At 45.9% G+C, this 26,874-nt stretch overlaps 12 non-coding genes across 12 annotated transcripts; all 12 read right to left on the bottom strand.

Moving 5' to 3' along the window:
* Positions 1-1,170: 1,170 nt before the first annotated feature.
* On the bottom strand, positions 1,171-1,361 carry LOC130323149 (U2 spliceosomal RNA). The gene has a single exon (XR_008868518.1). It is a non-coding gene; the product is annotated as a U2 spliceosomal RNA (small nuclear RNA).
* A 2,086-nt stretch (positions 1,362-3,447) lies between these two features.
* On the bottom strand, positions 3,448-3,638 carry LOC130323146 (U2 spliceosomal RNA). The gene has a single exon (XR_008868516.1). It is a non-coding gene; the product is annotated as a U2 spliceosomal RNA (small nuclear RNA).
* A 2,086-nt stretch (positions 3,639-5,724) lies between these two features.
* Positions 5,725-5,915, bottom strand: LOC130323145 (U2 spliceosomal RNA). Its single transcript, XR_008868515.1, has one exon. It is a non-coding gene; the product is annotated as a U2 spliceosomal RNA (small nuclear RNA).
* A 2,077-nt stretch (positions 5,916-7,992) lies between these two features.
* Positions 7,993-8,183, bottom strand: LOC130323144 (U2 spliceosomal RNA). Its single transcript, XR_008868514.1, has one exon. It is a non-coding gene; the product is annotated as a U2 spliceosomal RNA (small nuclear RNA).
* A 2,086-nt stretch (positions 8,184-10,269) lies between these two features.
* On the bottom strand, positions 10,270-10,460 carry LOC130323143 (U2 spliceosomal RNA). The gene has a single exon (XR_008868513.1). It is a non-coding gene; the product is annotated as a U2 spliceosomal RNA (small nuclear RNA).
* A 2,106-nt stretch (positions 10,461-12,566) lies between these two features.
* LOC130323142 (U2 spliceosomal RNA) lies at positions 12,567-12,757 on the bottom strand. The gene has a single exon (XR_008868512.1). It is a non-coding gene; the product is annotated as a U2 spliceosomal RNA (small nuclear RNA).
* Positions 12,758-14,842: 2,085 nt separating this feature from the next.
* On the bottom strand, positions 14,843-15,033 carry LOC130323141 (U2 spliceosomal RNA). The gene has a single exon (XR_008868511.1). It is a non-coding gene; the product is annotated as a U2 spliceosomal RNA (small nuclear RNA).
* Positions 15,034-17,133: 2,100 nt separating this feature from the next.
* On the bottom strand, positions 17,134-17,324 carry LOC130323140 (U2 spliceosomal RNA). The gene has a single exon (XR_008868510.1). It is a non-coding gene; the product is annotated as a U2 spliceosomal RNA (small nuclear RNA).
* A 2,102-nt stretch (positions 17,325-19,426) lies between these two features.
* On the bottom strand, positions 19,427-19,617 carry LOC130323139 (U2 spliceosomal RNA). The gene has a single exon (XR_008868509.1). It is a non-coding gene; the product is annotated as a U2 spliceosomal RNA (small nuclear RNA).
* A 2,102-nt stretch (positions 19,618-21,719) lies between these two features.
* LOC130323138 (U2 spliceosomal RNA) lies at positions 21,720-21,910 on the bottom strand. The gene has a single exon (XR_008868508.1). It is a non-coding gene; the product is annotated as a U2 spliceosomal RNA (small nuclear RNA).
* Positions 21,911-23,981: 2,071 nt separating this feature from the next.
* Positions 23,982-24,172, bottom strand: LOC130323137 (U2 spliceosomal RNA). The gene has a single exon (XR_008868507.1). It is a non-coding gene; the product is annotated as a U2 spliceosomal RNA (small nuclear RNA).
* A 2,096-nt stretch (positions 24,173-26,268) lies between these two features.
* On the bottom strand, positions 26,269-26,459 carry LOC130323151 (U2 spliceosomal RNA). Its single transcript, XR_008868520.1, has one exon. It is a non-coding gene; the product is annotated as a U2 spliceosomal RNA (small nuclear RNA).
* Positions 26,460-26,874: the final 415 nt, after the last annotated feature.

Genomic DNA, 26,874 nt, shown 5'->3' with positions numbered 1-26,874 from the left:
CGAAATCACTTTTAAACCCATTTCCACCTTTTTTTCCCTTCTCTTCCTCTTACTTTTTTTTCACGTTTTTTTAAGTTTTTCTCCTTTTCGCCTCTTTTCTGGGCGTATTATTCTTCTTTTTCTTCTTTTTTTTCGTCTAATGCATACCCCATCAGTGCAGCAATGCTTATTCAATACCGCCAGCAGATGGAGACACTGGGGGATAATTTTCTAAGCATTTATACTGATTTTTCCTGTCTGAATTTGTCGCACAGAAAGTTGCAGGCCAAATATGTGTGACATTTCTGCGACTTTAGCTTCTAGAGCATTTTTACAACATTATACATAGGTGCTGAATACATAAAAAGCGACTGTTCAGCGACAGACAAGTCGCATCGGCTGAAAGTAGGCCAGAATGTCAGTCCATGTTGGAGCAGGTTTAGATACAGTCTAAAGCATAGATCTCAAAGTCTGTGCACAGAATTTAGCAAGGGCCTCGCACCTTCTGATGCATCAGGTAGGTGCACTATAGCATAGCCTAACCCTCTGTACTTTGGTCTATATTGATGCGGGACATAGACAGCCAGCTGATGACCAATCCATTAGTGCAATGGATGGCTGGAAGCATTTGTCTTTGCCTTTGCAATACCACAGAAGCAATGCATGGTCAATGTACAGCAATGACACACCTGTGTGAACAGCCAGGAGACCCCCCCATGTTATGTTACATAGTTACATAGTTAGTACGGTCGAAAAAAGACATATGTCCATCAAGTTCAACCAGGGAATTAAGGGGTAGGGGTGTGGCGCGATATTGGGGAAGGGATGAGATTTTATATTTCTTCATAAGCATTAATCTTATTTTGTCAATTAGGAACATTCAGCACCCACCCGCTATCAAGGCAGCTGCCTATCATGTCATGCCCTACCTGCACAGGTGTGCTGGCTACTCAAATGATCCAATTAAGGAGGCCATTTAGTCAGCAGCAGCAGAAGTCCTGTGCCTGGACGCTCCAACAGCGGCCAGACACAAGCAGAAGCAGCAGAAGCAGCAGCAGCACCACCTTTTGTTTTTTGGCTGCAGCAGCAGCAGCAGCAGCAGCAGCAGCAAGGCCCACAGGGCTGGCTAGCTGGCTAGCCAGCAAGCAGGTAGCAATGAAAGTAGGAATCTTTCTTTTTAACCCTGTAAGGGGGTGGTGCACTGTACCCGAAGATACTGCCATATCGGGTCAATGCATAGGGCGACGGAAGCAAGCTTCGAAATCGGCCCCCGTTCTCAAAAATCCATTTAATATATGGTCCCCAGATAGGGGACGTATCAGATATTAAACTGATAAGAACAGATACTACACTTGATCTTAGCCAAAAGGCCGAGAAGCGATAACCGTGAAAGGGGCGGGCCCAACAAGGTCCCCTTCATGGGCACTATCACTGCTTGCTGTCAGGGAGGCTGCCAGACAATTTTCCATGCACACTCTGGGCTGGGGGGCAGTCAACCACCAGTACACACAGCAGAACCTAAACCCATACCATTATTGCTAAGCAGCAAGACAGGGGCCCATTGCACTCCCACGGGGCCTTTTTAAATGCAATCCATAACCCGGATTTGCCAGGAACCCTTCTTACTCCTCCTACTTGCATGTGACACTGGGCTTAGGATCTGCATAGGAAACACACACACAAGCACACACCTACCTTTGTTGCCTGCAGATGCCTCCTTGGCTGTCCCCAAACGGTATCAAACCAACACCCACGGGAAGCTGTAAGCATAGAGGACATGCCTGCACCCCATTGGACTTACCTGTGTGGGTTAAATCCGGGTTATTTGACAACCTATGGCGGTGATGGTTCTGCTCAGGCAGAGCAGTGCTGATGCTCCTCATAAAGCTGTCGCTGCTGTGAAGGTTCTAGGTGACATCACAATCCCTATGGTTACATACACAACAAAGCTGGGTTGTTGTTGTTTACACTCTGCAAGGCCTGTGGAAGTGAGTGACATCATAGCACTGTAGTTCTGAGGGTTCTAGATGGATGCAACAATCTCCTGTTGCTTCTATGAAGGCCATAATAGACGACATCACCAAACAGCTCCATAGTCACATACACAGCAAAGGAGAGATGTTGTTTACACCTAGTGATGTCAGTGGTATTGAGTGACATCACAGCACAGTGCTAAGGCTCCTGGGCCTGGACACAGCAGCGGCTGCAATATCTCAACGGAGAATACGTTTATATATATGTGTGTGTGTGCGCGTATATATATATATATATATATATATATATATATATATATATATATTTCTCCGCCGAAATCACTTTTAAACCCATTTCCACCTTTTTTTCCCTTCTCTTCCTCTTACTTTTTTTTCACGTTTTTTTACGTTTTTCTCCTTTTCGCCTCTTTTCTGGGCGTATTATTCTTCTTTTTCTTCTTTTTTTTCGTCTAATGCATACCCCATCAGTGCAGCAATGCTTATTCAATACCGCCAGCAGATGGAGACACTGGGGGATAATTTTCTAAGGATTTATACTGATTTTTCCTGTCTGAATTTGTCGCACAGAAAGTTGCAGGCCAAATATGTGTGACATTTCTGCGACTTTAGCTTCTAGAGCATTTTTACAACATTATACATAGGTGCTGAATACATAAAAAGCGACTGTTCAGCGACAGACAAGTCGCATCGGCTGAAAGTAGGCCAGAATGTCAGTCCATGTTGGAGCAGGTTTAGATACAGTCTAAAGCATAGATCTCAAAGTCTGTGCACAGAATTTAGCAAGGGCCTCGCACCTTCTGATGCATCAGGTAGGTGCACTATAGCATAGCCTAACCCTCTGTACTTTGGTCTATATTGATGCGGGACATAGACAGCCAGCTGATGACCAATCCATTAGTGCAATGGATGGCTGGAAGCATTTGTCTTTGCCTTTGCAATACCACAGAAGCAATGCATGGTCAATGTACAGCAATGACACACCTGTGTGAACAGCCAGGAGACCCCCCCATGTTATGTTACATAGTTACATAGTTAGTACGGTCGAAAAAAGACATATGTCCATCAAGTTCAACCAGGGAATTAAGGGGTAGGGGTGTGGCGCGATATTGGGGAAGGGATGAGATTTTATATTTCTTCATAAGCATTAATCTTATTTTGTCAATTAGGAACATTCAGCACCCACCCGCTATCAAGGCAGCTGCCTATCATGTCATGCCCTACCTGCACAGGTGTGCTGGCTACTCAAATGATCCAATTAAGGAGGCCATTTAGTCAGCAGCAGCAGAAGTCCTGTGCCTGGACGCTCCAACAGCGGCCAGACACAAGCAGAAGCAGCAGAAGCAGCAGCAGCACCACCTTTTGTTTTTTGGCTGCAGCAGCAGCAGCAGCAGCAAGGCCCACAGGGCTGGCTAGCTGGCTAGCCAGCAAGCAGGTAGCAATGAAAGTAGGAATCTTTCTTTTTAACCCTGTAAGGGGGTGGTGCACTGTACCCGAAGATACTGCCATATCGGGTCAATGCATAGGGCGACGGAAGCAAGCTTCGAAATCGGCCCCCGTTCTCAAAAATCCATTTAATATATGGTCCCCAGATAGGGGACGTATCAGATATTAAACTGATAAGAACAGATACTACACTTGATCTTAGCCAAAAGGCCGAGAAGCGATAACCGTGAAAGGGGCGGGCCCAACAAGGTCCCCTTCATGGGCACTATCACTGCTTGCTGTCAGGGAGGCTGCCAGACAATTTTCCATGCACACTCTGGGCTGGGGGGCAGTCAACCACCAGTACACACAGCAGAACCTAAACCCATACCATTATTGCTAAGCAGCAAGACAGGGGCCCATTGCACTCCCACGGGGCCTTTTTAAATGCAATCCATAACCCGGATTTGCCAGGAACCCTTCTTACTCCTCCTACTTGCATGTGACACTGGGCTTAGGATCTGCATAGGAAACACACACACAAGCACACACCTACCTTTGTTGCCTGCAGATGCCTCCTTGGCTGTCCCCAAACGGTATCAAACCAACACCCACGGGAAGCTGTAAGCATAGAGGACATGCCTGCACCCCATTGGACTTACCTGTGTGGGTTAAATCCGGGTTATTTGACAACCTATGGCGGTGATGGTTCTGCTCAGGCAGAGCAGTGCTGATGCTCCTCATAAAGCTGTCGCTGCTGTGAAGGTTCTAGGTGACATCACAATCCCTATGGTTACATACACAACAAAGCTGGGTTGTTGTTGTTTACACTCTGCAAGGCCTGTGGAAGTGAGTGACATCATAGCACTGTAGTTCTGAGGGTTCTAGATGGATGCAACAATCTCCTGTTGCTTCTATGAAGGCCATAATAGACGACATCACCAAACAGCTCCATAGTCACATACACAGCAAAGGAGAGATGTTGTTTACACCTAGTGATGTCAGTGGTATTGAGTGACATCACAGCACAGTGCTAAGGCTCCTGGGCCTGGACACAGCAGCGGCTGCAATATCTCAACGGAGAATACGTTTATATATATGTGTGTGTGTGCGCGTATATATATATATATATATATATATATATATATATATATATATATTTCTCCGCCGAAATCACTTTTAAACCCATTTCCACCTTTTTTTCCCTTCTCTTCCTCTTACTTTTTTTTCACGTTTTTTTACGTTTTTCTCCTTTTCGCCTCTTTTCTGGGCGTATTATTCTTCTTTTTCTTCTTTTTTTTCGTCTAATGCATACCCCATCAGTGCAGCAATGCTTATTCAATACCGCCAGCAGATGGAGACACTGGGGGATAATTTTCTAAGGATTTATACTGATTTTTCCTGTCTGAATTTGTCGCACAGAAAGTTGCAGGCCAAATATGTGTGACATTTCTGCGACTTTAGCTTCTAGAGCATTTTTACAACATTATACATAGGTGCTGAATACATAAAAAGCGACTGTTCAGCGACAGACAAGTCGCATCGGCTGAAAGTAGGCCAGAATGTCAGTCCATGTTGGAGCAGGTTTAGATACAGTCTAAAGCATAGATCTCAAAGTCTGTGCACAGAATTTAGCAAGGGCCTCGCACCTTCTGATGCATCAGGTAGGTGCACTATAGCATAGCCTAACCCTCTGTACTTTGGTCTATATTGATGCGGGACATAGACAGCCAGCTGATGACCAATCCATTAGTGCAATGGATGGCTGGAAGCATTTGTCTTTGCCTTTGCAATACCACAGAAGCAATGCATGGTCAATGTACAGCAATGACACACCTGTGTGAACAGCCAGGAGACCCCCCCATGTTATGTTACATAGTTACATAGTTAGTACGGTCGAAAAAAGACATATGTCCATCAAGTTCAACCAGGGAATTAAGGGGTAGGGGTGTGGCGCGATATTGGGGAAGGGATGAGATTTTATATTTCTTCATAAGCATTAATCTTATTTTGTCAATTAGGAACATTCAGCACCCACCCGCTATCAAGGCAGCTGCCTATCATGTCATGCCCTACCTGCACAGGTGTGCTGGCTACTCAAATGATCCAATTAAGGAGGCCATTTAGTCAGCAGCAGCAGAAGTCCTGTGCCTGGACGCTCCAACAGCGGCCAGACACAAGCAGAAGCAGCAGAAGCAGCAGCAGCACCACCTTTTGTTTTTTGGCTGCAGCAGCAGCAGCAGCAGCAAGGCCCACAGGGCTGGCTAGCTGGCTAGCCAGCAAGCAGGTAGCAATGAAAGTAGGAATCTTTCTTTTTAACCCTGTAAGGGGGTGGTGCACTGTACCCGAAGATACTGCCATATCGGGTCAATGCATAGGGCGACGGAAGCAAGCTTCGAAATCGGCCCCCGTTCTCAAAAATCCATTTAATATATGGTCCCCAGATAGGGGACGTATCAGATATTAAACTGATAAGAACAGATACTACACTTGATCTTAGCCAAAAGGCCGAGAAGCGATAACCGTGAAAGGGGCGGGCCCAACAAGGTCCCCTTCATGGGCACTATCACTGCTTGCTGTCAGGGAGGCTGCCAGACAATTTTCCATGCACACTCTGGGCTGGGGGGCAGTCAACCACCAGTGACACACAGCAGAACCTAAACCCATACCATTATTGCTAAGCAGCAAGACAGGGGCCCATTGCACTCCCACGGGGCCTTTTTAAATGCAATCCATAACCCGGATTTGCCAGGAACCCTTCTTACTCCTCCTACTTGCATGTGACACTGGGCTTAGGATCTGCATAGGAAACACACACACAAGCACACACCTACCTTTGTTGCCTGCAGATGCCTCCTTGGCTGTCCCCAAACGGTATCAAACCAACACCCACGGGAAGCTGTAAGCATAGAGGACATGCCTGCACCCCATTGGACTTACCTGTGTGGGTTAAATCCGGGTTATTTGACAACCTATGGCGGTGATGGTTCTGCTCAGGCAGAGCAGTGCTGATGCTCCTCATAAAGCTGTCGCTGCTGTGAAGGTTCTAGGTGACATCACAATCCCTATGGTTACATACACAACAAAGCTGGGTTGTTGTTGTTTACACTCTGCAAGGCCTGTGGAAGTGAGTGACATCATAGCACTGTAGTTCTGAGGGTTCTAGATGGATGCAACAATCTCCTGTTGCTTCTATGAAGGCCATAATAGACGACATCACCAAACAGCTCCATAGTCACATACACAGCAAAGGAGAGATGTTGTTTACACCTAGTGATGTCAGTGGTATTGAGTGACATCACAGCACAGTGCTAAGGCTCCTGGGCCTGGACACAGCAGCGGCTGCAATATCTCAACGGAGAATACGTTTATATATATGTGTGTGTGTGCGCGTATATATATATATATATATATATATATATATATATATATATATATTTCTCCGCCGAAATCACTTTTAAACCCATTTCCACCTTTTTTTCCCTTCTCTTCCTCTTACTTTTTTTCACGTTTTTTTACGTTTTTCTCCTTTTCGCCTCTTTTCTGGGCGTATTATTCTTCTTTTTCTTCTTTTTTTTCGTCTAATGCATACCCCATCAGTGCAGCAATGCTTATTCAATACCGCCAGCAGATGGAGACACTGGGGGATAATTTTCTAAGGATTTATACTGATTTTTCCTGTCTGAATTTGTCGCACAGAAAGTTGCAGGCCAAATATGTGTGACATTTCTGCGACTTTAGCTTCTAGAGCATTTTTACAACATTATACATAGGTGCTGAATACATAAAAAGCGACTGTTCAGCGACAGACAAGTCGCATCGGCTGAAAGTAGGCCAGAATGTCAGTCCATGTTGGAGCAGGTTTAGATACAGTCTAAAGCATAGATCTCAAAGTCTGTGCACAGAATTTAGCAAGGGCCTCGCACCTTCTGATGCATCAGGTAGGTGCACTATAGCATAGCCTAACCCTCTGTACTTTGGTCTATATTGATGCGGGACATAGACAGCCAGCTGATGACCAATCCATTAGTGCAATGGATGGCTGGAAGCATTTGTCTTTGCCTTTGCAATACCACAGAAGCAATGCATGGTCAATGTACAGCAATGACACACCTGTGTGAACAGCCAGGAGACCCCCCCATGTTATGTTACATAGTTACATAGTTAGTACGGTCGAAAAAAGACATATGTCCATCAAGTTCAACCAGGGAATTAAGGGGTAGGGGTGTGGCGCGATATTGGGGAAGGGATGAGATTTTATATTTCTTCATAAGCATTAATCTTATTTTGTCAATTAGGAACATTCAGCACCCACCCGCTATCAAGGCAGCTGCCTATCATGTCATGCCCTACCTGCACAGGTGTGCTGGCTACTCAAATGATCCAATTAAGGAGGCCATTTAGTCAGCAGCAGCAGAAGTCCTGTGCCTGGACGCTCCAACAGCGGCCAGACACAAGCAGAAGCAGCAGCAGCACCACCTTTTGTTTTTTGGCTGCAGCAGCAGCAGCAGCAGCAAGGCCCACAGGGCTGGCTAGCTGGCTAGCCAGCAAGCAGGTAGCAATGAAAGTAGGAATCTTTCTTTTTAACCCTGTAAGGGGGTGGTGCACTGTACCCGAAGATACTGCCATATCGGGTCAATGCATAGGGCGACGGAAGCAAGCTTCGAAATCGGCCCCCGTTCTCAAAAATCCATTTAATATATGGTCCCCAGATAGGGGACGTATCAGATATTAAACTGATAAGAACAGATACTACACTTGATCTTAGCCAAAAGGCCGAGAAGCGATAACCGTGAAAGGGGCGGGCCCAACAAGGTCCCCTTCATGGGCACTATCACTGCTTGCTGTCAGGGAGGCTGCCAGACAATTTTCCATGCACACTCTGGGCTGGGGGGCAGTCAACCACCAGTACACACAGCAGAACCTAAACCCATACCATTATTGCTAAGCAGCAAGACAGGGGCCCATTGCACTCCCACGGGGCCTTTTTAAATGCAATCCATAACCCGGATTTGCCAGGAACCCTTCTTACTCCTCCTACTTGCATGTGACACTGGGCTTAGGATCTGCATAGGAAACACACACACAAGCACACACCTACCTTTGTTGCCTGCAGATGCCTCCTTGGCTGTCCCCAAACGGTATCAAACCAACACCCACGGGAAGCTGTAAGCATAGAGGACATGCCTGCACCCCATTGGACTTACCTGTGTGGGTTAAATCCGGGTTATTTGACAACCTATGGCGGTGATGGTTCTGCTCAGGCAGAGCAGTGCTGATGCTCCTCATAAAGCTGTCGCTGCTGTGAAGGTTCTAGGTGACATCACAATCCCTATGGTTACATACACAACAAAGCTGGGTTGTTGTTGTTTACACTCTGCAAGGCCTGTGGAAGTGAGTGACATCATAGCACTGTAGTTCTGAGGGTTCTAGATGGATGCAACAATCTCCTGTTGCTTCTATGAAGGCCATAATAGACGACATCACCAAACAGCTCCATAGTCACATACACAGCAAAGGAGAGATGTTGTTTACACCTAGTGATGTCAGTGGTATTGAGTGACATCACAGCACAGTGCTAAGGCTCCTGGGCCTGGACACAGCAGCGGCTGCAATATCTCAACGGAGAATACGTTTATATATATGTGTGTGTGTGCGCGTATATATATATATATATATATATATATATATATATATATATATATTTCTCCGCCGAAATCACTTTTAAACCCATTTCCACCTTTTTTTCCCTTCTCTTCCTCTTACTTTTTTTTCACGTTTTTTTACGTTTTTCTCCTTTTCGCCTCTTTTCTGGGCGTATTATTCTTCTTTTTCTTCTTTTTTTTCGTCTAATGCATACCCCATCAGTGCAGCAATGCTTATTCAATACCGCCAGCAGATGGAGACACTGGGGGATAATTTTCTAAGGATTTATACTGATTTTTCCTGTCTGAATTTGTCGCACAGAAAGTTGCAGGCCAAATATGTGTGACATTTCTGCGACTTTAGCTTCTAGAGCATTTTTACAACATTATACATAGGTGCTGAATACATAAAAAGCGACTGTTCAGCGACAGACAAGTCGCATCGGCTGAAAGTAGGCCAGAATGTCAGTCCATGTTGGAGCAGGTTTAGATACAGTCTAAAGCATAGATCTCAAAGTCTGTGCACAGAATTTAGCAAGGGCCTCGCACCTTCTGATGCATCAGGTAGGTGCACTATAGCATAGCCTAACCCTCTGTACTTTGGTCTATATTGATGCGGGACATAGACAGCCAGCTGATGACCAATCCATTAGTGCAATGGATGGCTGGAAGCATTTGTCTTTGCCTTTGCAATACCACAGAAGCAATGCATGGTCAATGTACAGCAATGACACACCTGTGTGAACAGCCAGGAGACCCCCCCATGTTATGTTACATAGTTACATAGTTAGTACGGTCGAAAAAAGACATATGTCCATCAAGTTCAACCAGGGAATTAAGGGGTAGGGGTGTGGCGCGATATTGGGGAAGGGATGAGATTTTATATTTCTTCATAAGCATTAATCTTATTTTGTCAATTAGGAACATTCAGCACCCACCCGCTATCAAGGCAGCTGCCTATCATGTCATGCCCTACCTGCACAGGTGTGCTGGCTACTCAAATGATCCAATTAAGGAGGCCATTTAGTCAGCAGCAGCAGAAGTCCTGTGCCTGGACGCTCCAACAGCGGCCAGACACAAGCAGAAGCAGCAGAAGCAGCAGCAGCACCACCTTTTGTTTTTTGGCTGCAGCAGCAGCAGCAGCAGCAAGGCCCACAGGGCTGGCTAGCTGGCTAGCCAGCAAGCAGGTAGCAATGAAAGTAGGAATCTTTCTTTTTAACCCTGTAAGGGGGTGGTGCACTGTACCCGAAGATACTGCCATATCGGGTCAATGCATAGGGCGACGGAAGCAAGCTTCGAAATCGGCCCCCGTTCTCAAAAATCCATTTAATATATGGTCCCCAGATAGGGGACGTATCAGATATTAAACTGATAAGAACAGATACTACACTTGATCTTAGCCAAAAGGCCGAGAAGCGATAACCGTGAAAGGGGCGGGCCCAACAAGGTCCCCTTCATGGGCACTATCACTGCTTGCTGTCAGGGAGGCTGCCAGACAATTTTCCATGCACACTCTGGGCTGGGGGGCAGTCAACCACCAGTACACACAGCAGAACCTAAACCCATACCATTATTGCTAAGCAGCAAGACAGGGGCCCATTGCACTCCCACGGGGCCTTTTTAAATGCAATCCATAACCCGGATTTGCCAGGAACCCTTCTTACTCCTCCTACTTGCATGTGACACTGGGCTTAGGATCTGCATAGGAAACACACACACAAGCACACACCTACCTTTGTTGCCTGCAGATGCCTCCTTGGCTGTCCCCAAACGGTATCAAACCAACACCCACGGGAAGCTGTAAGCATAGAGGACATGCCTGCACCCCATTGGACTTACCTGTGTGGGTTAAATCCGGGTTATTTGACAACCTATGGCGGTGATGGTTCTGCTCAGGCAGAGCAGTGCTGATGCTCCTCATAAAGCTGTCGCTGCTGTGAAGGTTCTAGGTGACATCACAATCCCTATGGTTACATACACAACAAAGCTGGGTTGTTGTTGTTTACACTCTGCAAGGCCTGTGGAAGTGAGTGACATCATAGCACTGTAGTTCTGAGGGTTCTAGATGGATGCAACAATCTCCTGTTGCTTCTATGAAGGCCATAATAGACGACATCACCAAACAGCTCCATAGTCACATACACAGCAAAGGAGAGATGTTGTTTACACCTAGTGATGTCAGTGGTATTGAGTGACATCACAGCACAGTGCTAAGGCTCCTGGGCCTGGACACAGCAGCGGCTGCAATATCTCAACGGAGAATACGTTTATATATATGTGTGTGTGTGCGCGTATATATATATATATATATATATATATATATATATATATATATATATATATATTTCTCCGCCGAAATCACTTTTAAACCCATTTCCACCTTTTTTTCCCTTCTCTTCCTCTTACTTTTTTTTCACGTTTTTTTACGTTTTTCTCCTTTTCGCCTCTTTTCTGGGCGTATTATTCTTCTTTTTCTTCTTTTTTTTCGTCTAATGCATACCCCATCAGTGCAGCAATGCTTATTCAATACCGCCAGCAGATGGAGACACTGGGGGATAATTTTCTAAGGATTTATACTGATTTTTCCTGTCTGAATTTGTCGCACAGAAAGTTGCAGGCCAAATATGTGTGACATTTCTGCGACTTTAGCTTCTAGAGCATTTTTACAACATTATACATAGGTGCTGAATACATAAAAAGCGACTGTTCAGCGACAGACAAGTCGCATTGGCTGAAAGTAGGCCAGAATGTCAGTCCATGTTGGAGCAGGTTTAGATACAGTCTAAAGTATAGATCTCAAAGTCTGTGCACAGAATTTAGCAAGGGCCTCGCACCTTCTGATGCATCAGGTAGGTGCACTATAGCATAGCCTAACCCTCTGTACTTTGGTCTATATTGATGCGGGACATAGACAGCCAGCTGATGACCAATCCATTAGTGCAATGGATGGCTGGAAGCATTTGTCTTTGCCTTTGCAATACCACAGAAGCAATGCATGGTCAATGTACAGCAATGACACACCTGTGTGAACAGCCAGGAGACCCCCCCATGTTATGTTACATAGTTACATAGTTAGTACGGTCGAAAAAAGACATATGTCCATCAAGTTCAACCAGGGAATTAAGGGGTAGGGGTGTGGCGCGATATTGGGGAAGGGATGAGATTTTATATTTCTTCATAAGCATTAATCTTATTTTGTCAATTAGGAACATTCAGCACCCACCCGCTATCAAGGCAGCTGCCTATCATGTCATGCCCTACCTGCACAGGTGTGCTGGCTACTCAAATGATCCAATTAAGGAGGCCATTTAGTCAGCAGCAGCAGAAGTCCTGTGCCTGGACGCTCCAACAGCGGCCAGACACAAGCAGAAGCAGCAGAAGCAGCAGCAGCACCACCTTTTGTTTTTTGGCTGCAGCAGCAGCAGCAGCAGCAGCAGCAGCAGCAAGGCCCACAGGGCTGGCTAGCTGGCTAGCCAGCAAGCAGGTAGCAATGAAAGTAGGAATCTTTCTTTTTAACCCTGTAAGGGGGTGGTGCACTGTACCCGAAGATACTGCCATATCGGGTCAATGCATAGGGCGACGGAAGCAAGCTTCGAAATCGGCCCCCGTTCTCAAAAATCCATTTAATATATGGTCCCCAGATAGGGGACGTATCAGATATTAAACTGATAAGAACAGATACTACACTTGATCTTAGCCAAAAGGCCGAGAAGCGATAACCGTGAAAGGGGCGGGCCCAACAAGGTCCCCTTCATGGGCACTATCACTGCTTGCTGTCAGGGAGGCTGCCAGACAATTTTCCATGCACACTCTGGGCTGGGGGGCAGTCAACCACCAGTACACACAGCAGAACCTAAACCCATACCATTATTGCTAAGCAGCAAGACAGGGGCCCATTGCACTCCCACGGGGCCTTTTTAAATGCAATCCATAACCCGGATTTGCCAGGAACCCTTCTTACTCCTCCTACTTGCATGTGACACTGGGCTTAGGATCTGCATAGGAAACACACACACAAGCACACACCTACCTTTGTTGCCTGCAGATGCCTCCTTGGCTGTCCCCAAACGGTATCAAACCAACACCCACGGGAAGCTGTAAGCATAGAGGACATGCCTGCACCCCATTGGACTTACCTGTGTGGGTTAAATCCGGGTTATTTGACAACCTATGGCGGTGATGGTTCTGCTCAGGCAGAGCAGTGCTGATGCTCCTCATAAAGCTGTCGCTGCTGTGAAGGTTCTAGGTGACATCACAATCCCTATGGTTACATACACAACAAAGCTGGGTTGTTGTTGTTTACACTCTGCAAGGCCTGTGGAAGTGAGTGACATCATAGCACTGTAGTTCTGAGGGTTCTAGATGGATGCAACAATCTCCTGTTGCTTCTATGAAGGCCATAATAGACGACATCACCAAACAGCTCCATAGTCACATACACAGCAAAGGAGAGATGTTGTTTACACCTAGTGATGTCAGTGGTATTGAGTGACATCACAGCACAGTGCTAAGGCTCCTGGGCCTGGACACAGCAGCGGCTGCAATATCTCAACGGAGAATACGTTTATATATATGTGTGTGTGTGCGCGTATATATATATATATATATATATATATATATATATATATATATATTCTCCGCCGAAATCACTTTTAAACCCATTTCCACCTTTTTTTCCCTTCTCTTCCTCTTACTTTTTTTTCACGTTTTTTTACGTTTTTCTCCTTTTCGCCTCTTTTCTGGGCGTATTATTCTTCTTTTTCTTCTTTTTTTTCGTCTAATGCATACCCCATCAGTGCAGCAATGCTTATTCAATACCGCCAGCAGATGGAGACACTGGGGGATAATTTTCTAAGGATTTATACTGATTTTTCCTGTCTGAATTTGTCGCACAGAAAGTTGCAGGCCAAATATGTGTGACATTTCTGCGACTTTAGCTTCTAGAGCATTTTTACAACATTATACATAGGTGCTGAATACATAAAAAGCGACTGTTCAGCGACAGACAAGTCGCATTGGCTGAAAGTAGGCCAGAATGTCAGTCCATGTTGGAGCAGGTTTAGATACAGTCTAAAGTATAGATCTCAAAGTCTGTGCACAGAATTTAGCAAGGGCCTCGCACCTTCTGATGCATCAGGTAGGTGCACTATAGCATAGCCTAACCCTCTGTACTTTGGTCTATATTGATGCGGGACATAGACAGCCAGCTGATGACCAATCCATTAGTGCAATGGATGGCTGGAAGCATTTGTCTTTGCCTTTGCAATACCACAGAAGCAATGCATGGTCAATGTACAGCAATGACACACCTGTGTGAACAGCCAGGAGACCCCCCCATGTTATGTTACATAGTTACATAGTTAGTACGGTCGAAAAAAGACATATGTCCATCAAGTTCAACCAGGGAATTAAGGGGTAGGGGTGTGGCGCGATATTGGGGAAGGGATGAGATTTTATATTTCTTCATAAGCATTAATCTTATTTTGTCAATTAGGAACATTCAGCACCCACCCGCTATCAAGGCAGCTGCCTATCATGTCATGCCCTACCTGCACAGGTGTGCTGGCTACTCAAATGATCCAATTAAGGAGGCCATTTAGTCAGCAGCAGCAGAAGTCCTGTGCCTGGACGCTCCAACAGCGGCCAGACACAAGCAGAAGCAGCAGAAGCAGCAGCAGCACCACCTTTTGTTTTTTGGCTGCAGCAGCAGCAGCAGCAGCAAGGCCCACAGGGCTGGCTAGCTGGCTAGCCAGCAAGCAGGTAGCAATGAAAGTAGGAATCTTTCTTTTTAACCCTGTAAGGGGGTGGTGCACTGTACCCGAAGATACTGCCATATCGGGTCAATGCATAGGGCGACGGAAGCAAGCTTCGAAATCGGCCCCCGTTCTCAAAAATCCATTTAATATATGGTCCCCAGATAGGGGACGTATCAGATATTAAACTGATAAGAACAGATACTACACTTGATCTTAGCCAAAAGGCCGAGAAGCGATAACCGTGAAAGGGGCGGGCCCAACAAGGTCCCCTTCATGGGCACTATCACTGCTTGCTGTCAGGGAGGCTGCCAGACAATTTTCCATGCACACTCTGGGCTGGGGGGCAGTCAACCACCAGTACACACAGCAGAACCTAAACCCATACCATTATTGCTAAGCAGCAAGACAGGGGCCCATTGCACTCCCACGGGGCCTTTTTAAATGCAATCCATAACCCGGATTTGCCAGGAACCCTTCTTACTCCTCCTACTTGCATGTGACACTGGGCTTAGGATCTGCATAGGAAACACACACACAAGCACACACCTACCTTTGTTGCCTGCAGATGCCTCCTTGGCTGTCCCCAAACGGTATCAAACCAACACCCACGGGAAGCTGTAAGCATAGAGGACATGCCTGCACCCCATTGGACTTACCTGTGTGGGTTAAATCCGGGTTATTTGACAACCTATGGCGGTGATGGTTCTGCTCAGGCAGAGCAGTGCTGATGCTCCTCATAAAGCTGTCGCTGCTGTGAAGGTTCTAGGTGACATCACAATCCCTATGGTTACATACACAACAAAGCTGGGTTGTTGTTGTTTACACTCTGCAAGGCCTGTGGAAGTGAGTGACATCATAGCACTGTAGTTCTGAGGGTTCTAGATGGATGCAACAATCTCCTGTTGCTTCTATGAAGGCCATAATAGACGACATCACCAAACAGCTCCATAGTCACATACACAGCAAAGGAGAGATGTTGTTTACACCTAGTGATGTCAGTGGTATTGAGTGACATCACAGCACAGTGCTAAGGCTCCTGGGCCTGGACACAGCAGCGGCTGCAATATCTCAACGGAGAATACGTTTATATATATGTGTGTGTGTGCGCGTATATATATATATATATATATATATATATATATATATATATATATATATATATATATATTTCTCCGCCGAAATCACTTTTAAACCCATTTCCACCTTTTTTTCCCTTCTCTTCCTCTTACTTTTTTTTCACGTTTTTTTACGTTTTTCTCCTTTTCGCCTCTTTTCTGGGCGTATTATTCTTCTTTTTCTTCTTTTTTTTCGTCTAATGCATACCCCATCAGTGCAGCAATGCTTATTCAATACCGCCAGCAGATGGAGACACTGGGGGATAATTTTCTAAGGATTTATACTGATTTTTCCTGTCTGAATTTGTCGCACAGAAAGTTGCAGGCCAAATATGTGTGACATTTCTGCGACTTTAGCTTCTAGAGCATTTTTACAACATTATACATAGGTGTTGAATACATAAAAAGCGACTGTTCAGCGACAGACAAGTCGCATCGGCTGAAAGTAGGCCAGAATGTCAGTCCATGTTGGAGCAGGTTTAGATACAGTCTAAAGCATAGATCTCAAAGTCTGTGCACAGAATTTAGCAAGGGCCTCGCACCTTCTGATGCATCAGGTAGGTGCACTATAGCATAGCCTAACCCTCTGTACTTTGGTCTATATTGATGCGGGACATAGACAGCCAGCTGATGACCAATCCATTAGTGCAATGGATGGCTGGAAGCATTTGTCTTTGCCTTTGCAATACCACAGAAGCAATGCATGGTCAATGTACAGCAATGACACACCTGTGTGAACAGCCAGGAGACCCCCCCATGTTATGTTACATAGTTACATAGTTAGTACGGTCGAAAAAAGACATATGTCCATCAAGTTCAACCAGGGAATTAAGGGGTAGGGGTGTGGCGCGATATTGGGGAAGGGATGAGATTTTATATTTCTTCATAAGCATTAATCTTATTTTGTCAATTAGGAACATTCAGCACCCACCCGCTATCAAGGCAGCTGCCTATCATGTCATGCCCTACCTGCACAGGTGTGCTGGCTACTCAAATGATCCAATTAAGGAGGCCATTTAGTCAGCAGCAGCAGAAGTCCTGTGCCTGGACGCTCCAACAGCGGCCAGACACAAGCAGAAGCAGCAGAAGCAGCAGCAGCACCACCTTTTGTTTTTTGGCTGCAGCAGCAGCAGCAGCAGCAAGGCCCACAGGGCTGGCTAGCTGGCTAGCCAGCAAGCAGGTAGCAATGAAAGTAGGAATCTTTCTTTTTAACCCTGTAAGGGGGTGGTGCACTGTACCCGAAGATACTGCCATATCGGGTCAATGCATAGGGCGACGGAAGCAAGCTTCGAAATCGGCCCCCGTTCTCAAAAATCCATTTAATATATGGTCCCCAGATAGGGGACGTATCAGATATTAAACTGATAAGAACAGATACTACACTTGATCTTAGCCAAAAGGCCGAGAAGCGATAACCGTGAAAGGGGCGGGCCCAACAAGGTCCCCTTCATGGGCACTATCACTGCTTGCTGTCAGGGAGGCTGCCAGACAATTTTCCATGCACACTCTGGGCTGGGGGGCAGTCAACCACCAGTACACACAGCAGAACCTAAACCCATACCATTATTGCTAAGCAGCAAGACAGGGGCCCATTGCACTCCCACGGGGCCTTTTTAAATGCAATCCATAACCCGGATTTGCCAGGAACCCTTCTTACTCCTCCTACTTGCATGTGACACTGGGCTTAGGATCTGCATAGGAAACACACACACACAAGCACACACCTACCTTTGTTGCCTGCAGATGCCTCCTTGGCTGTCCCCAAACGGTATCAAACCAACACCCACGGGAAGCTGTAAGCATAGAGGACATGCCTGCACCCCATTGGACTTACCTGTGTGGGTTAAATCCGGGTTATTTGACAACCTATGGCGGTGATGGTTCTGCTCAGGCAGAGCAGTGCTGATGCTCCTCATAAAGCTGTCGCTGCTGTGAAGGTTCTAGGTGACATCACAATCCCTATGGTTACATACACAACAAAGCTGGGTTGTTGTTGTTTACACTCTGCAAGGCCTGTGGAAGTGAGTGACATCATAGCACTGTAGTTCTGAGGGTTCTAGATGGATGCAACAATCTCCTGTTGCTTCTATGAAGGCCATAATAGACGACATCACCAAACAGCTCCATAGTCACATACACAGCAAAGGAGAGATGTTGTTTACACCTAGTGATGTCAGTGGTATTGAGTGACATCACAGCACAGTGCTAAGGCTCCTGGGCCTGGACACAGCAGCGGCTGCAATATCTCAACGGAGAATACGTTTATATATATGTGTGTGTGTGCGCGTATATATATATATATATATATATATATATATATATATATATATATATATATATATATATTTCTCCGCCGAAATCACTTTTAAACCCATTTCCACCTTTTTTTCCCTTCTCTTCCTCTTACTTTTTTTTCACGTTTTTTTACGTTTTTCTCCTTTTCGCCTCTTTTCTGGGCGTATTATTCTTCTTTTTCTTCTTTTTTTTCGTCTAATGCATACCCCATCAGTGCAGCAATGCTTATTCAATACCGCCAGCAGATGGAGACACTGGGGGATAATTTTCTAAGGATTTATACTGATTTTTCCTGTCTGAATTTGTCGCACAGAAAGTTGCAGGCCAAATATGTGTGACATTTCTGCGACTTTAGCTTCTAGAGCATTTTTACAACATTATACATAGGTGCTGAATACATAAAAAGCGACTGTTCAGCGACAGACAAGTCGCATCGGCTGAAAGTAGGCCAGAATGTCAGTCCATGTTGGAGCAGGTTTAGATACAGTCTAAAGCATAGATCTCAAAGTCTGTGCACAGAATTTAGCAAGGGCCTCGCACCTTCTGATGCATCAGGTAGGTGCACTATAGCATAGCCTAACCCTCTGTACTTTGGTCTATATTGATGCGGGACATAGACAGCCAGCTGATGACCAATCCATTAGTGCAATGGATGGCTGGAAGCATTTGTCTTTGCCTTTGCAATACCACAGAAGCAATGCATGGTCAATGTACAGCAATGACACACCTGTGTGAACAGCCAGGAGACCCCCCCATGTTATGTTACATAGTTACATAGTTAGTACGGTCGAAAAAAGACATATGTCCATCAAGTTCAACCAGGGAATTAAGGGGTAGGGGTGTGGCGCGATATTGGGGAAGGGATGAGATTTTATATTTCTTCATAAGCATTAATCTTATTTTGTCAATTAGGAACATTCAGCACCCACCCGCTATCAAGGCAGCTGCCTATCATGTCATGCCCTACCTGCACAGGTGTGCTGGCTACTCAAATGATCCAATTAAGGAGGCCATTTAGTCAGCAGCAGCAGAAGTCCTGTGCCTGGACGCTCCAACAGCGGCCAGACACAAGCAGAAGCAGCAGAAGCAGCAGCAGCACCACCTTTTGTTTTTTGGCTGCAGCAGCAGCAGCAGCAGCAAGGCCCACAGGGCTGGCTAGCTGGCTAGCCAGCAAGCAGGTAGCAATGAAAGTAGGAATCTTTCTTTTTAACCCTGTAAGGGGGTGGTGCACTGTACCCGAAGATACTGCCATATCGGGTCAATGCATAGGGCGACGGAAGCAAGCTTCGAAATCGGCCCCCGTTCTCAAAAATCCATTTAATATATGGTCCCCAGATAGGGGACGTATCAGATATTAAACTGATAAGAACAGATACTACACTTGATCTTAGCCAAAAGGCCGAGAAGCGATAACCGTGAAAGGGGCGGGCCCAACAAGGTCCCCTTCATGGGCACTATCACTGCTTGCTGTCAGGGAGGCTGCCAGACAATTTTCCATGCACACTCTGGGCTGGGGGGCAGTCAACCACCAGTACACACAGCAGAACCTAAACCCATACCATTATTGCTAAGCAGCAAGACAGGGGCCCATTGCACTCCCACGGGGCCTTTTTAAATGCAATCCATAACCCGGATTTGCCAGGAACCCTTCTTACTCCTCCTACTTGCATGTGACACTGGGCTTAGGATCTGCATAGGAAACACACACACACAAGCACACACCTACCTTTGTTGCCTGCAGATGCCTCCTTGGCTGTCCCCAAACGGTATCAAACCAACACCCACGGGAAGCTGTAAGCATAGAGGACATGCCTGCACCCCATTGGACTTACCTGTGTGGGTTAAATCCGGGTTATTTGACAACCTATGGCGGTGATGGTTCTGCTCAGGCAGAGCAGTGCTGATGCTCCTCATAAAGCTGTCGCTGCTGTGAAGGTTCTAGGTGACATCACAATCCCTATGGTTACATACACAACAAAGCTGGGTTGTTGTTGTTTACACTCTGCAAGGCCTGTGGAAGTGAGTGACATCATAGCACTGTAGTTCTGAGGGTTCTAGATGGATGCAACAATCTCCTGTTGCTTCTATGAAGGCCATAATAGACGACATCACCAAACAGCTCCATAGTCACATACACAGCAAAGGAGAGATGTTGTTTACACCTAGTGATGTCAGTGGTATTGAGTGACATCACAGCACAGTGCTAAGGCTCCTGGGCCTGGACACAGCAGCGGCTGCAATATCTCAACGGAGAATACGTTTATATATATGTGTGTGTGTGCGCGTATATATATATATATATATATATATATATATATATATATATATATATATATATATATATTTCTCCGCCGAAATCACTTTTAAACCCATTTCCACCTTTTTTTCCCTTCTCTTCCTCTTACTTTTTTTTCACGTTTTTTTACGTTTTTCTCCTTTTCGCCTCTTTTCTGGGCGTATTATTCTTCTTTTTCTTCTTTTTTTTCGTCTAATGCATACCCCATCAGTGCAGCAATGCTTATTCAATACCGCCAGCAGATGGAGACACTGGGGGATAATTTTCTAAGGATTTATACTGATTTTTCCTGTCTGAATTTGTCGCACAGAAAGTTGCAGGCCAAATATGTGTGACATTTCTGCGACTTTAGCTTCTAGAGCATTTTTACAACATTATACATAGGTGCTGAATACATAAAAAGCGACTGTTCAGCGACAGACAAGTCGCATCGGCTGAAAGTAGGCCAGAATGTCAGTCCATGTTGGAGCAGGTTTAGATACAGTCTAAAGCATAGATCTCAAAGTCTGTGCACAGAATTTAGCAAGGGCCTCGCACCTTCTGATGCATCAGGTAGGTGCACTATAGCATAGCCTAACCCTCTGTACTTTGGTCTATATTGATGCGGGACATAGACAGCCAGCTGATGACCAATCCATTAGTGCAATGGATGGCTGGAAGCATTTGTCTTTGCCTTTGCAATACCACAGAAGCAATGCATGGTCAATGTACAGCAATGACACACCTGTGTGAACAGCCAGGAGACCCCCCCATGTTATGTTACATAGTTACATAGTTAGTACGGTCGAAAAAAGACATATGTCCATCAAGTTCAACCAGGGAATTAAGGGGTAGGGGTGTGGCGCGATATTGGGGAAGGGATGAGATTTTATATTTCTTCATAAGCATTAATCTTATTTTGTCAATTAGGAACATTCAGCACCCACCCGCTATCAAGGCAGCTGCCTATCATGTCATGCCCTACCTGCACAGGTGTGCTGGCTACTCAAATGATCCAATTAAGGAGGCCATTTAGTCAGCAGCAGCAGAAGTCCTGTGCCTGGACGCTCCAACAGCGGCCAGACACAAGCAGAAGCAGCAGAAGCAGCAGCAGCACCACCTTTTGTTTTTTGGCTGCAGCAGCAGCAGCAGCAGCAAGGCCCACAGGGCTGGCTAGCTGGCTAGCCAGCAAGCAGGTAGCAATGAAAGTAGGAATCTTTCTTTTTAACCCTGTAAGGGGGTGGTGCACTGTACCCGAAGATACTGCCATATCGGGTCAATGCATAGGGCGACGGAAGCAAGCTTCGAAATCGGCCCCCGTTCTCAAAAATCCATTTAATATATGGTCCCCAGATAGGGGACGTATCAGATATTAAACTGATAAGAACAGATACTACACTTGATCTTAGCCAAAAGGCCGAGAAGCGATAACCGTGAAAGGGGCGGGCCCAACAAGGTCCCCTTCATGGGCACTATCACTGCTTGCTGTCAGGGAGGCTGCCAGACAATTTTCCATGCACACTCTGGGCTGGGGGGCAGTCAACCACCAGTACACACAGCAGAACCTAAACCCATACCATTATTGCTAAGCAGCAAGACAGGGGCCCATTGCACTCCCACGGGGCCTTTTTAAATGCAATCCATAACCCGGATTTGCCAGGAACCCTTCTTACTCCTCCTACTTGCATGTGACACTGGGCTTAGGATCTGCATAGGAAACACACACACAAGCACACACCTACCTTTGTTGCCTGCAGATGCCTCCTTGGCTGTCCCCAAACGGTATCAAACCAACACCCACGGGAAGCTGTAAGCATAGAGGACATGCCTGCACCCCATTGGACTTACCTGTGTGGGTTAAATCCGGGTTATTTGACAACCTATGGCGGTGATGGTTCTGCTCAGGCAGAGCAGTGCTGATGCTCCTCATAAAGCTGTCGCTGCTGTGAAGGTTCTAGGTGACATCACAATCCCTATGGTTACATACACAACAAAGCTGGGTTGTTGTTGTTTACACTCTGCAAGGCCTGTGGAAGTGAGTGACATCATAGCACTGTAGTTCTGAGGGTTCTAGATGGATGCAACAATCTCCTGTTGCTTCTATGAAGGCCATAATAGACAACATCACCAAACAGCTCCATAGTCACATACACAGCAAAGGAGAGATGTTGTTTACACCTAGTGATGTCAGTGGTATTGAGTGACATCACAGCACAGTGCTAAGACTCCTGGGCCTGGACACAGCAGCGGCTGCAATATCTCAACGGAGAATACGTTTATATATATGTGTGTGTGTGCGCGTATATATATATATATATATATATATATTTCTCCGCCAAAATCACTTTTAAACCCATTTCCACCTTTTTTTCCCTTCTCTTCCTCTTACTTTTTTTTCACGTTTTTTTACATTTTTCTCCTTTTCGCCTCTTTTCTGGGCGTATTATTCTTCTTTTTCTTCTTTTTTTTCGTCTAATGCATACCCCATCAGTGCAGCAATGCTTATTCAATACCGCCAGCAGATGGAGACACTGGGGGATAATTTTCTAAGGATTTATACTGATTTTTCCTGTCTGAATTTGTCGCACAGAAAGTTGCAGGCCAAATATGTGTGACATTTCTGCGACTTTAGCTTCTAGAGCATTTTTACAACATTATACATAGGTGCTGAATACATAAAAAGCGACTGTTCAGCGACAGACAAGTCGCATCGGCTGAAAGTAGGCCAGAATGTCAGTCCATGTTGGAGCAGGTTTAGATACAGTCTAAAGCATAGATCTCAAAGTCTGTGCACAGAATTTAGCAAGGGCCTCGCACCTTCTGATGCATCAGGTAGGTGCACTATAGCATAGCCTAACCCTCTGTACTTTGGTCTATATTGATGCGGGACATAGACAGCCAGCTGATGACCAATCCATTAGTGCAATGGATGGCTGGAAGCATTTGTCTTTGCCTTTGCAATACCACAGAAGCAATGCATGGTCAATGTACAGCAATGACACACCTGTGTGAACAGCCAGGAGACCCCCCCATGTTATGTTACATAGTTACATAGTTAGTACGGTCGAAAAAAGACATATGTCCATCAAGTTCAACCAGGGAATTAAGGGGTAGGGGTGTGGCGCGATATTGGGGAAGGGATGAGATTTTATATTTCTTCATAAGCATTAATCTTATTTTGTCAATTAGGAACATTCAGCACCCACCCGCTATCAAGGCAGCTGCCTATCATGTCATGCCCTACCTGCACAGGTGTGCTGGCTACTCAAATGATCCAATTAAGGAGGCCATTTAGTCAGCAGCAGCAGAAGTCCTGTGCCTGGACGCTCCAACAGCGGCCAGACACAAGCAGAAGCAGCAGAAGCAGCAGCAGCACCACCTTTTGTTTTTTGGCTGCAGCAGCAGCAGCAGCAGCAGCAAGGCCCACAGGGCTGGCTAGCTGGCTAGCCAGCAAGCAGGTAGCAATGAAAGTAGGAATCTTTCTTTTTAACCCTGTAAGGGGGTGGTGCACTGTACCCGAAGATACTGCCATATCGGGTCAATGCATAGGGCGACGGAAGCAAGCTTCGAAATCGGCCCCCGTTCTCAAAAATCCATTTAATATATGGTCCCCAGATAGGGGACGTATCAGATATTAAACTGATAAGAACAGATACTACACTTGATCTTAGCCAAAAGGCCGAGAAGCGATAACCGTGAAAGGGGCGGGCCCAACAAGGTCCCCTTCATGGGCACTATCACTGCTTGCTGTCAGGGAGGCTGCCAGACAATTTTCCATGCACACTCTGGGCTGGGGGGCAGTCAACCACCAGTACACACAGCAGAACCTAAACCCATACCATTATTGCTAAGCAGCAAGACAGGGGCCCATTGCACTCCCACGGGGCCTTTTTAAATGCAATCCATAACCCGGATTTGCCAGGAACCCTTCTTACTCCTCCTACTTGCATGTGACACTGGGCTTAGGATCTGCATAGGAAACACACACACAAGCACACACCTACCTTTGTTGCCTGCAGATGCCTCCTTGGCTGTCCCCAAACGGTATCAAACCAACACCCACGGGAAGCTGTAAGCATAGAGGACATGCCTGCACCCCATTGGACTTACCTGTGTGGGTTAAATCCGGGTTATTTGACAACCTATGGCGGTGATGGTTCTGCTCAGGCAGAGCAGTGCTGATGCTCCTCATAAAGCTGTCGCTGCTGTGAAGGTTCTAGGTGACATCACAATCCCTATGGTTACATACACAACAAAGCTGGGTTGTTGTTGTTTACACTCTGCAAGGCCTGTGGAAGTGAGTGACATCATAGCACTGTAGTTCTGAGGGTTCTAGATGGATGCAACAATCTCCTGTTGCTTCTATGAAGGCCATAATAGACAACATCACCAAACAGCTCCATAGTCACATACACAGCAAAGGAGAGATGTTGTTTACACCTAGTGATGTCAGTGGTATTGAGTGACATCACAGCACAGTGCTAAGGCTCCTGGGCCTGGACACAGCAGCGGCTGCAATATCTCAACGGAGAATACGTTTATATATATGTGTGTGTGTGCGCGTATATATATATATATATATATATATATATATATATATATATATATATATTTCTCCGCCAAAATCACTTTTAAACCCATTTCCACCTTTTTTTCCCTTCTCTTCCTCTTACTTTTTTTTCAAGTTTTTTTACATTTTTCTCCTTTTCGCCTCTTTTCTGGGCGTATTATTCTTCTTTTTCTTCTTTTTTTTCGTCTAATGCATACCCCATCAGTGCAGCAATGCTTATTCAATACCGCCAGCAGATGGAGACACTGGGGGATAATTTTCTAAGGATTTATACTGATTTTTCCTGTCTGAATTTGTCGCACAGAAAGTTGCAGGCCAAATATGTGTGACATTTCTGCGACTTTAGCTTCTAGAGCATTTTTACAACATTATACATAGGTGCTGAATACATAAAAAGCGACTGTTCAGCGACAGACAAGTCGCATCGGCTGAAAGTAGGCCAGAATGTCAGTCCATGTTGGAGCAGGTTTAGATACAGTCTAAAGCATAGATCTCAAAGTCTGTGCACAGAATTTAGCAAGGGCCTCGCACCTTCTGATGCATCAGGTAGGTGCACTATAGCATAGCCTAACCCTCTGTACTTTGGTCTATATTGATGCGGGACATAGACAGCCAGCTGATGACCAATCCATTAGTGCAATGGATGGCTGGAAGCATTTGTCTTTGCCTTTGCAATACCACAGAAGCAATGCATGGTCAATGTACAGCAATGACACACCTGTGTGAACAGCCAGGAGACCCCCCCATGTTATGTTACATAGTTACATAGTTAGTACGGTCGAAAAAAGACATATGTCCATCAAGTTCAACCAGGGAATTAAGGGGTAGGGGTGTGGCGCGATATTGGGGAAGGGATGAGATTTTATATTTCTTCATAAGCATTAATCTTATTTTGTCAATTAGGAACATTCAGCACCCACCCGCTATCAAGGCAGCTGCCTATCATGTCATGCCCTACCTGCACAGGTGTGCTGGCTACTCAAATGATCCAATTAAGGAGGCCATTTAGTCAGCAGCAGCAGAAGTCCTGTGCCTGGACGCTCCAACAGCGGCCAGACACAAGCAGAAGCAGCAGAAGCAGCAGCAGCAGCACCACCTTTTGTTTTTTGGCTGCAGCAGCAGCAGCAGCAGCAGCAAGGCCCACAGGGCTGGCTAGCTGGCTAGCCAGCAAGCAGGTAGCAATGAAAGTAGGAATCTTTCTTTTTAACCCTGTAAGGGGGTGGTGCACTGTACCCGAAGATACTGCCATATCGGGTCAATGCATAGGGCGACGGAAGCAAGCTTCGAAATCGGCCCCCGTTCTCAAAAATCCATTTAATATATGGTCGCCAGATAGGGGACGTATCAGATATTAAACTGATAAGAACAGATACTACACTTGATCTTAGCCAAAAGGCCGAGAAGCGATAACCGTGAAAGGGGCGGGCCCAACAAGGTCCCCTTCATGGGCACTATCACTGCTTGCTGTCAGGGAGGCTGCCAGACAATTTTCCATGCACACTCTGGGCTGGGGGGCAGTCAACCACCAGTACACACAGCAGAACCTAAACCCATACCATTATTGCTAAGCAGCAAGACAGGGGCCCATTGCACTCCCACGGGGCCTTTTTAAATGCAATCCATAACCCGGATTTGCCAGGAACCCTTCTTACTCCTCCTACTTGCATGTGACACTGGGCTTAGAATCTGCATAGGAAACACACACACAAGCACACACCTACCTTTGTTGCCTGCAGATGCCTCCTTGGCTGTCCCCAAACGGTATCAAACCAACACCCACGGGAAGCTGTAAGCATAGAGGACATGCCTGCACCCCATTGGAC

This window comes from Hyla sarda, unplaced genomic scaffold (genome assembly GCF_029499605.1).
Source record: "Hyla sarda isolate aHylSar1 unplaced genomic scaffold, aHylSar1.hap1 scaffold_2429, whole genome shotgun sequence".
Lineage (NCBI taxonomy): Eukaryota > Metazoa > Chordata > Amphibia > Anura > Hylidae > Hyla > Hyla sarda.
The sequence above is the reverse complement of the archived record's forward strand: the minus strand, read 5'-3'. Positions and strand labels throughout refer to the sequence as shown.